Source organism: Calonectris borealis, chromosome 3, assembly GCF_964195595.1.
Source record: "Calonectris borealis chromosome 3, bCalBor7.hap1.2, whole genome shotgun sequence".
In the NCBI taxonomy this organism is placed as follows: Eukaryota; Metazoa; Chordata; class Aves; order Procellariiformes; family Procellariidae; genus Calonectris; species Calonectris borealis.
In genome coordinates this window covers 70,683,406-70,694,343 of record NC_134314.1, presented here as the reverse complement: position 1 = coordinate 70,694,343, position 10,938 = coordinate 70,683,406, and the positions used below count along the sequence as shown (strand labels likewise).

The window sequence follows — 10,938 nt, the reverse complement described above, 5'->3', positions numbered from 1 at the left end:
ACTTAGTATTGATTGTATGAAGAAGCGAGACCTTGTTCTAGTCAGTTTACAAAGCCATGTCTGTATGAAGAAAGGTATTTTTAAGAAAGCATTGATTATGCATTTTAAACTAATACGTTAAACATGCTTTGGCACCTATTGAGGACTTAAAGGAAAACTAATCTGCAACATTAGTCATATGACCTTACTTACATGCTTTCTTTACAGATAAGAAATACAGCTCTGAAATTGCGAAGAAGAAAGTACAAATGCAAAAGTTCCTTTAAACAGCACGCTTTTTTATATGAAGTTAATGTATAAAAAAAATCATCTTACTATATAATAAAACTGCCCCCTCATTCTATTTGGAGTCATGTCTCCTGCTACCAAGGGAGAAAGGGGAGTTTACCCTTTTGTTTTTCCTAGCAGTGAGGGGCAAATGAATTCACAAGAGAACTGGATTTATACACTGCCCACTGTAACAACAGGAATCGATAGAAGGAGAAGAAGAAAAGACTGAATGAGCACAGAAACTAAATGCTGACACCTAAATGAAGCGATGGAGAGCACAGTCCCTTTTAGGAGCTGTCTTGCAGGTTGGCATGTGCTAATACAATAAGGCAAGTGGAGAGACTGTAAACACCCTGCCGTGGAAGATAAGATATGTTGTGACTGCGGTATCTTTTGTACCATATCAGTGCCAGCAGAAGCGTTGGTCTCGTTTTGGTTAGGAGAGAGGGGTTGTGTCAGCAGTCCTGGCGGTTCTGCCACTTCTGACTTGAAAAATGATAATGTGGAAATGTGATAAAAGCTTGAGAAAGACTTTGATACGGCGTCCCACCAGTCATCTCCCCATCAATGTTTTGAGAATGTAAGTATGTGCTAAAACCCAAAGTTTTGGTATCTCTAAGTGAAATTGGTATCTCTAAGTGAAATTAGCATCTCGAAGCAGCCGAGGGGCCTGGCTTTGCCTCGAACACAGGGAGCTTTTCAGTAGAGTTTTTGGAAACTGTGAAATTAGGCATGACTTTATGTTTTCCAGAGGCTGCCATTTCTTTACCTTCCCCCTCCCTTGGTGCCTAACAGGGCAAACAGCCTTCACCAGAGGATGCACTCACATAAGGGTCATTTCTGAAAATGAAAATGCACCCCTTTGGGCTTAAGATGAATCTGATTTAATTCACTGTAAAACTGCATTGGCTTTACAGGCTTCAGACAAGGGCTTCTGGGGGTGATTTGATGTGCCAGAAAAATGCTAGGATCCCAGATTGGCCTTGGAGCGCCGGTTTGCTGAAGACTTTGACCGGGTGTTTTCTCTGCAGGCGAGGAGGGTTTCAGGAGAGGAGGACCTGACAGGCTTGGCGAGCCTCTCCCGCCCGAGGGAAGGCACGCCGGCTCGGGGGCGTCGTGCAGGGGGGTCCCTCAGAGGCTCCATGCACGCTTCGCTGTGCATTGCTCCCTGACTGTCCTGGCCGGTGCAATGGCTAAAGGACAGAGAAAACATTTTTATTCTTGTATTGTTTGCATGCATTAACAGCCAGGAGCTCTGAAATAATACAAGACTGGTGGTAAGCTAAGCCACGCACGCAGCCCGGTGAGTGCAGGGCAGGAGGGGCCGTGCTTGCAGGAACCACAAGAGTTTTTAGATTAAGTGCAGCAGAAATTAGCCTGTGTATTGATTACTTTAAAGAGCACAATGTCATTGCTTTTATTTGCACTGCCAATGCACAGTGGCATAGTCCCGGATATTGTCTTGCAGTGATATAGTCCCGGATACCCAGTCACATGGAAAATACTCACTGAGAATAATGCCATGAGCCTTGTCTGAGGTCAGTCTTGCACAGGGTCATGAACAAGAGGTGTTTAGGGAGCTTGGATCTTTGCTGCTCATTTTCTCTTCGAGCCCATCAGCTTCCTCTTTCCACTCTAGCTTTTTCTGCTGTTTTTAAAGTGATAAAGCTGCAGAGCAGCTCCCTATTTTTCTATCTTTTTTAAGACAGATACCTTTAGTCCTTTACATGTAACATCTTGACTTAAACTATACTTCAGCTGCTTGAACAATACATAACTTCTCTTTTAGTAATTAATAAAAGCTGCTTGGTGAGTGGGAGAGTCTTTACTTTTTTTCTCTCAAACTGTCACAGCTCAATTTCTTATAGTTTAGAAGATCTGCAGATGTTACTCGCCAGGCCTCTCAGCCCCGCAGCTAGGTCAGCTCCAGTCCCTTTCCACACCTGCACTGGAACTGGTGGGTCCTCTGGGGTTTGGACGTGCTTTGGATGGCTTCACCTTCCTGCTGAAAGCTTCTGGCTGGTAAAGCCCAGTCCCACTGATGTCAAGGAGGCCAGCGCAGGTTTCAGTATAGGTCTTCCAGATGTTGAGCATGCCTCTAATGGAACTGTTATCTAAGTTTTATGTCTTCGTTTGTTTTCCTCTGTATATACTTCTGCTTCTATCACATATTTAATTTTATCTTTCTGGAATTTTTCATAATTTATTTTTGAAATAGCATTTTTCCTTAGAAGTTTCAATGCATAACCTCAAAATATTGACCTATGTGTATATTTGTATCTATATAGTATACAGAGAGTGATAAATAAATAGGTTTTTCATAATTTGTTTTTGATGCGGAAAAATACAAAAAGGAGGAAGTTTTTACATCAACAAATTGGAAATTACAAAGGAATTAATACAACATCCCATCCACAGACATCTATGTTTTGAAGATGCTACTTTTCTTGGGAATTTTTACAGTGCTCTGTCAGCTTTGGACATCTCTTAACATTTAAAAAATATCTTGAGTCTGAATATATGTTTGGAGCAAATAATTCTGAAATTACCATTCTGCAGGGTTGGTAAAGGTACTTATCCTTTGTAGTAGTTTTATTAGCGTGGCTAATTTTGTTTATGAGCCAGCATCATCAGTAATTCCTTTTTAAAGTACCTTTGTTAATACAGATGCATAAAGGCCAGTAGAGGGGGTACCTGAAGCCAAAATGTTGATTAGGTTATGTATCGGAGATAGGCATTTTTCCCTAAGTGTGTTTGTGTGTATGTGTGCATGTGTGTGCATGCAAAGAGTAGAAGAGAAACATCTTCACATTCTTTAATTTACCTTTACTAATTTACCCTCAGTGAAAAGGTGTTCTGTCTTAATTACAGACAAATAGTCTTGGAGACTGTGTTTCATTAAGTATGTCGAAAGAAAGTGTATTTGCAGAGGATATATGGCATTGGCCATCTGATGATTTGCATAATGTATACAATTTTCCAATAACAGAGCTGGAAATTGTCTGCATGCTTCCATACTGTATTGACGAGAAGAGTAGGTGAGATAGAAGGGATGCCAAATATTTAAGGAGTCCCAGGTTCCTGACTGGCAGAATACCATGAGTTTAGGAGTTGAAATTTAGGGAATGCCAGCTCCAGAGTCTGTACCCCTTGAGCTGGGGATGTGGGGGTCCCAGAAGCTCCCACGGGAACAGGCAGAGGTAGACCAAACGATGACCTGCCACCGTGGCCAGGTGGGACAAGGACGGCTGCCGGGGAGCAGAAACAAAAGTAAAGCAGATGCCCAGAAGCCAGACATGCAGGGAGGTCAGGAGGGGACAGATAAAGGATTTCGCTACTTAAAAGGGAGAGAGAGACGCTTGGAGGACAAGCAGGAACACCAACCACCGAGAGAAAATCCATGCAAGCACTGACTCAGTCAGACACGCGGCTCCACAGCAAACCAAAGGGGAGGAGGATTAAAGCAGCTAAGATTGAAGAAACATCTAACACAACAGTTCCTTGAGAGGGAAAACCAAGGAATACAGGGGGCAAAGGGGGAACTGAATATTCTTACAAGAATAGCACTTTATTGTGTGCCTTGGGCACCTGGTGTGCACGAGGAACAGCCACAGATGGTGTTTGCTAAAGCCTACTTAGCCAGGACACCGCTGGGCAAAGGCCCATTGGAAGTCCTTTGGTAATCTCACATGAGAATTAAGCTGTGAACAGCAAACTTTGGGTCCACTTAAGGAACCAAACTGCCTTAAAAGACCAGAGTGTTTCTATCCATATTTTGATTTTGGCCCATGTCTATCTTCCATTTACTTCAATAGACGTTTTGCTTGAGTGAGTCGTGAGGTAAGGACTGGGCCTGAGACTGCAAAACATCATAATATGTGAGTCTGCAAGGGACATACTATTCCGTGATGCCTTCAAGAATTTTAATGGTGGTCTTAAGAGTAAATTTACAGTATGTAGCATTTGATGGTGATACTAGCGTTAAACATTCATGACAGCAGATGGAAGTGTCTGGTATGACTCTTGTGTCTTTTTTGATAGGCAACTGGTTCAGCACTTTGCAAAAGTAAAGATTTTCCTCCCTGGAGTACACTACAAACTGGATTTACTACTAATATGAGTTTACTATAAACATAATCTATTACAGCGGAATAAAGCTGTAGGGCTCAGTGGGGCATTAATGCCTCCATCACCACTTTTGTAGTGCTACCAATGCCACAGATATTACTATTTTTTTATGATATAATTTGTTTTTATGATAGTTTGGTTTTAAATCCCTGGTTCCAGAGGTCATTTGAATACAAGACAATTTCAAGCTTTCATTTCTTTTTAAAAGTAAGTAGTTAGCTCTTCGGACTGTGAAAAATAAATTGGAAACACAACTCTGGCATGATCCTGAAAGTTCAAGAGCTAGCTGTTGAATTAAAAATAGTTTTTAAGGGCTTCCATATGACTTTTTGTATGACTTTTTCTTATGTCATATTAGCAGTACTGCCACTGATTGTTTCCAACAGTTCTCCATGGGTCTGTTCTGTTCCATCTCCTGCTCGGTGCATAGAGCCGACACCATGGACACCAGCTGGAAGCCTGTCCCTAGAATCTTTATTGAGGGGTGTTGCACGTAAGCAAGGCGATACTCTAATGACAGGCATATAAAGGAGAAAAACTGTCCCCAGGAAGGAGAAGGTGATCTGGAACAGGATGAACACCCCAATCCCAAATTAAATGTCCTAATTATGTAACAGATACACCTGTCCACAGAGATGTTGGTTAAACCAGAGCATGGTGCAGATGGCTCCTTTGCATAACCTTCAGCAGACTCTCCATCCTGTGTTGGAAAGTCTACTCCTTTTTTTCTGGATGATTACCTTAAACACAACAAAGAACCTGATTTTTGACTGATACTTGCCTGATACCTCTTTCATTTCTTTTCACGTAATGAAAAATGCTTATGCTCTAATAGCTTTGCAATGTTCCTCTGCTTCCTTCCATCAGTAATGATGACCAGGTATATTCCTAGTTCTCTAGAGAGTACATCTTGCTTAAACGCCCTCTGCAAGATCAGCAGGAGAAACCATACCAGTGGGAGATGCCACTCATTTTAGTCTTAAAACTATTTAGTGCTTTATATTTGAAGAGTTCATAGTCACTGTACAGATTTCTTCATTAAAATGTCATAATCACAATTGGCTAAGCTAGTTTGTAGGGCAGGAGTGCTGTCAGTAACCCGCACTGACAATGCACTTAGGCATCCTACTATGCACAGGTAGTTTTTTCTGACAGAAAGCACTTGTTGGCCAGAAGAGTCTCTTCTCTCCTGACAGACTATGATTCTGATGACTCCATCTCTCACTATACGACAGAAATGAAATTGCAGGCACAAAGCCAGCAGAAAACTCTTAACTAACACAGAATATTGCCTAAGAAGCTGAGCCTACCATGAGCATATGTCTTCTGCTTCTCACTCCAGCCTCCCATAGAGATTCACTTCCACTAAAGTTTTGCTACTCTGACTCAATGGACCTCTCTGCAGATAGGGTATAGCCTGCCTGAGGAAGACACAAAACTTTAAGGGCTGGCTGTGGCATGAACCGGCTGAGGAACAAAGGGCCACCACAATGTTCACTATGCTGTTTTCCAATGCAAAGAACATTTTTTGATCTACTCTTTTGATGAGAAATGCATTGTTCCTTTACACTTTTGTATTTCTCCTGTTATGTATGCTGGGTGAGCAATCTGGAGCAGGGGCAATAGCAGTCAGGTCTCGTTGTAGGATTAGAACTCACAGATGCACAGTACAGCAGATAAATGTGACTTTTAGTAGGTATATTGTAAACCAAAGATGGGTAAACAAAACCAAATCAAAACAAACAAAAATTGTCAGGGAAAAAAAATAAAGCAACTGACTATCCCAAAATAAAGCCCTTCTTCCCAGGCTCGCATCTCCCCTGGGGAGAGAATGACAGGGCTACCAACGTAACAAAAGTTAATTATGTAATATAACATGTAAGTGAACTGTGCTTGCACAATGCAATAATAGTAATAAATACATCAGAAGAACTGAACACAGCAGATAATTGCAGATGGCGTGCCTGCTCCTCTGTGCTTTTACGACTCGGCTGCGCAGGGGCAGCGGCCTGCCCCAGCTTTCCTGAACAGCCGCAAGAATTGCATCTGTGCTGCTGGAGCCGCTCCCTTTGCAATTCATTCTGCTCTGGAGCCCCTCTTGGAAGAGCTCTCCCTGGTGGTTTCTCTTCCATTAAAAACCTGTGTGGGGAAAAACCCAAAAGGTGTGAGGTTACTCTTGGGTTTAATTTCTTCTGCTGCTTTATTAACAGGGTAGATAACCTGCAGTAAGTTTGTAAATAAACGAAGACTGAAACACAGGAGGCCTCGCTTAGGCAAACGGAGGAGGATGGGGCGGCAACGCCCGGATCCTGCACCCTTTGCCTGCCCTTGCAGGGACCCGGCGGGCACAGGTGAGCACCCCCCGCCCCTCCCAGGGCACTGCCAGGGCGGGCACACCTGCCAGTCCGGCAGCTTCGTTGCTTGCCCAGGCCGTACCTGCAGCCTCCGCCGCTCGGAACCGACGTGCGGACGCTCCGCGGTGCCCGCCCGGCTCGGCCCGGCCCGGCCCGGCCGCAGCCCGGAGGAGCCGCGGGGCGGGGTCAGGCCGCACTCCGGGCCGCCGCCACCGCCCCCGACGGGAGGGAGGGACGGAGGGGGCGGGCGGGGGAAGCGCCGCCGCCGGTGCGAGGAGCGAAGTAGAGGCAGAAACTTCTCCGCCGGGAGCCGGGCGTGCCGCGGAGGGCGCGGGACAAAGTCCTCGGGGCTGCGGCGCTCCGCACCCGCGGACAGGTAAGGCGGGGGGCGGCCGGTTGCCAGCCCCCGGCAGGAGCTTCCGTCCGTCCGTCCGTCTGTCCGTGCGTGGTGAAACCTGTCCTCTGCTGTTCGTCTCTGCGGGCGGCTCCGCGGCCGCGGGCGGGGGTCTGGCCGCCGCCCGGCTCCGCGGGCTCCCGGCGCCCCGTCCGGCGGGCCCCGCCGCTGGCGCCCCCGGGGCTGAGCCGCGTCCTGCCCGGCTGCGCGGGGCGCGGCCGCTCCGGCTTCTGGCGCCGCCGAACAAAGAGCCGCGGCCGCGCAGGGGTCCGCGCCCCGCGCGGGGCTCGGCGGGGGAGCCTGCCCCGAGCCGCCGAGGGAGGAGCAGCTGGGGCGGCCCGCCGGAGCCCGGCAGCGAGCGGGGCTGCCGGCCGCCGGGCTCCCCGGCTCCGGGCGCTCCCCCGCCCCCGCTGCTGCGGCTGGCGCCCCTCGGCGACACGCGGGGCACCTGGGCTCCTCCAGAGCCCCTGCAGCGGGTCCGGCGGCTGCCACATGCGTGTGTCTGTGCCCGGCTCTTTAATGAGTGTTTGCTAGGAAGCCTTACTCCGTCAGAGGTAGTCGTTGCAACGGAGGGCTCAGCAGTCTGAGAAAACACAGATCAAAATTTTAGCAAAACGAAAAGGTTTGCTGTTGCAGATCTTGGTTTAAAGATGACTGGAAGGTGAGCTTTCAAAGGAAGAGGTAAAAAGGGAAATAATGGCGTTAAAATGACAATTTTAAAAGGTCAGGCTTGTGGAAATAGTTTTAAGTCTGGTGAAGACGGCTTGCTGAAGATAATTTTTGTACTGAGTTTTAATAATGTGGAGTAAATTTTGCCTTTTTATATGTCCGCAGGGCTCTTGTCATTTCCCAAGAGAGCTGTGCGTATGAATCCAAGGGTACCATGCTGGGTTCCCTACACATCCAGAATTCCCACTGAAATTAATTTAACGTTTTAAGTTAACAGCGGGATTAATGGTCATTTTCTTTAATCAGCTTTCAGTAAAGCTATACAAGAAAATCCCACTGGAACCGTTGGGATCTTTGTATGTGCAAAGAATGTGAAAGGAAACCAGTACTTTGTATGACCCTTTTTTATCTAACTTAGCTTACAGTAATGTCCTTTTATGTTTTTGGCATGAGTGAAACTTAAAATCCTACAAATATTTCTCTATGTATTTGGGTTTACTTCTGTAATCGGTCCCCATGGGAGGCATCGGCTGGTCCCGGAGAGGCTTGCTCTCTGGAGTTGGGGAAAATACAGACATCTTGCTCTGGATGCTTTTGTGCTGGGATGAGCTGCTATGACCCTCTCCCTTGCACCAGTTCATCTGACTCTGTGGAAAGCCAGCTCTGGGCGCCAATGTAGCAAAAACCTAACCCAGCCAGAACATTTTTTTGCAGCAGTTTTTTGCTGCTTGGCTTCCCAGAGGAGGGTCTGGGAGAGCTGCTGAGCCCCAGTGCCATGGGGAGAGGGCAGAGAGATGCGGGGAGGACCACCCTTATCGCTCCACTGTCGGTGACAGTCAGATGAGAGTAACAGGGCTGAAGCTAGTGTCGAGGTATGGTTGTGCTTTGGGTGGTTTAAACTGGCATAACCTGGTGTCACCCTGGCAGCCCCTGCCTACCTCTGCCTCTTTTCCCCATTCATACCAGCAGGAATGCTTATGCTGCCCTGCGGTGAACTGGATCTAGGCACCAAGCAAAAAACAGATTTAATTTTAACCTGGATCAGTGCCATGATTTGGTTCACTCTGGGGTAAGAAGAGGAAAGAGGGTGTGGGGAAGGTAGGGCTGCTTTTTTAAGCTGGCAAAACTTCACATTGCTGCCAAAACTGCTTGTGGAGCTGCAGTGTGACTGTAGGTGCTCCCAGCTGCCTCTCCCCTTCCCTGCCTCCCCTGGGAGCCTGTCCAGTGATTCTGCATGTAGCCTCGGGAGCCTTCCCTCCCTGGATAAAAATGAGCCTTTGCAAATTAATCCATTAAGCGTAATGGAGTGGTTTGTAACAGAAAAATTAAGCAAGTGCCCAAGTGTTTGCATAATTGTTGCTTTGGACAACAGTAAACACTGTAGATAGCACAGCACAATGTGCAAGGGTTTATAAAAACTGTGTGAGTTTGTAAGCTCTTACAGGTTTTTGCTGTTCTTTGCAGTGTGTCTGTCTAGCATTTAACGCACAGGGAGAGCCAGAAGCTTTACAGGCTGTCATGACACTTGTAGTAATAAGTAATTATCACATGGGCTTGTGACAGCAATGGGTGCTGATCCGCCGGGTGAAATAAGCTGTGTGTGTTTCTCAATCCCGGAGCTGGTTGAAAAGTAGAAACTGGTTCCCAGCGTAAGGCAGCAAAATCCTCGCTCCAGCAGAAGGTGGGGAATCCGGCCTTTCCCCTCCTGGTTTACATCGTCCCAACACATCACTTGTGCTGGCTCTAGTGGGTGTGAGTCAGATCAGGTCACTGATCAGGCTGAAAATTAGTTCTCACAAGTGAAAAGACCCATCGGTATACTGACTGAACTGCTCCTGTTTCAACACTTGTAATAGCGTGGCCTCAAGACAGGAGGTGGAAATCCATGGCCAGAGATGGAGGGTGCTGTGAGACCCCTTTTAGTGGCAGTGCAGTTTCAGATGATGTTGATAGTGCGGTTGCTCCTTCCATTCCCCTTATTGCAGACCCTTGGAAAGCTGGCGAAAGGTATTCATGTAGGGCTCAGGTCCTGGGGAACACTCACTGTCTCATGTTAGATCCCTACTGTAAGTATTCTGACTATCTGGAAGTAATAACTGTTGCTGCAAGTGCTGATGATAATTAGTTTTTATTACTTGTTGCCTACAAAAGGGAGGTAGGCCATATGGTTGCATGCAGAGCTTGATGGTATTGATTTATGGCACTCTTCCCCTTACGCCATGGTGCAGCTCTTCATGGGGCTGACCGTGAGTTGGTTGAAGGACTGTTTTGTCCTTTTGTTTGCAGATGTGCTTCCAAAACCTGCATTTGTTAGCCAGATCTGAGCTCTTCCGTGCTCGGCTGGTGGCGTTACCACCAAGCACTGCTGAAGGTCTTGCTGAATCGCCTCCGGTGAGGTGCCTGCAGAGGGTGATGTGGGTGCCCTGCCGGCTGCCTGTGCACTAGTGAGCTCCCTGCGCTGTCTGCTCGCGTTTGCAGTGACAAATTCAACTCAGACCTTGCATTTGATAGCGCATAGGCACATCAGTAAGGATCCTTCATGCTGCTGTGAAACACCCTTATAGATCGGCAGGGTTGCCATATCATTTAGAGCCAAAGGTGAGATTCTGACCGTGCCAAAGTGAAGTGCATTGCTTCTGAAAATGGAATAATAATATAATGGAATAGAAAAGTTACAACAGTTTCTGCATATACCGTCAAATTCTCTGTGGGATTTTTTTCCCCCCTCTATAAACTGAATTGCAGCGACACAAAGTAATGCACTGGAAAAGTTTGGACAAATGCTACCAATGAGATTATATAATACAATAGCTAAGGAATTTATTATGAAGCCTGTTCTTGATTCAAAGACGGAAGATTTTCCCTGGTGGATTGTGGATAGTTTATAGCTTCCTCCCCCTTCCTCTCCCCTCCCAAAAGCATATGTATCGTATTGTGTAACTGCAGAAGTATATGCTTACTCCTCTTCACCAAATGGTTTGTGAGACCTTTAATAGCAGTTGTAAAGCTTGTAGTTCGTTGCTTGGGATTGCATAGCTGAAAATAGGTTTTACTGTTGGTGGCAATTAAAATATGAGCACTTCTCTGGGCTTTGTTTCTATTTCTTGTGGGCCATGATTAAAT

At 46.5% G+C, this 10,938-nt stretch overlaps 1 protein-coding gene across 7 annotated transcripts in view; it reads left to right on the top strand.

The window, feature by feature from the left end:
- Window positions 1-694: 694 nt before the first annotated feature.
- TIAM2 (TIAM Rac1 associated GEF 2) overlaps window positions 695-10,938 on the top strand; it is a 183,493-nt gene continuing 173,249 nt past the window's right edge. For 6 of the 7 annotated variants that reach the window (XM_075146106.1, XM_075146108.1, XM_075146107.1 and 3 more), the window contains exon 1: window positions 7,016-7,128. The gene's annotated coding sequence lies outside the window, so the exon portion shown is untranslated. Of the gene's footprint in view, window positions 851-7,015; window positions 7,129-10,938 lie in introns of those variants that run through there. The other variant, XM_075146102.1, reaches the window with a different exon arrangement.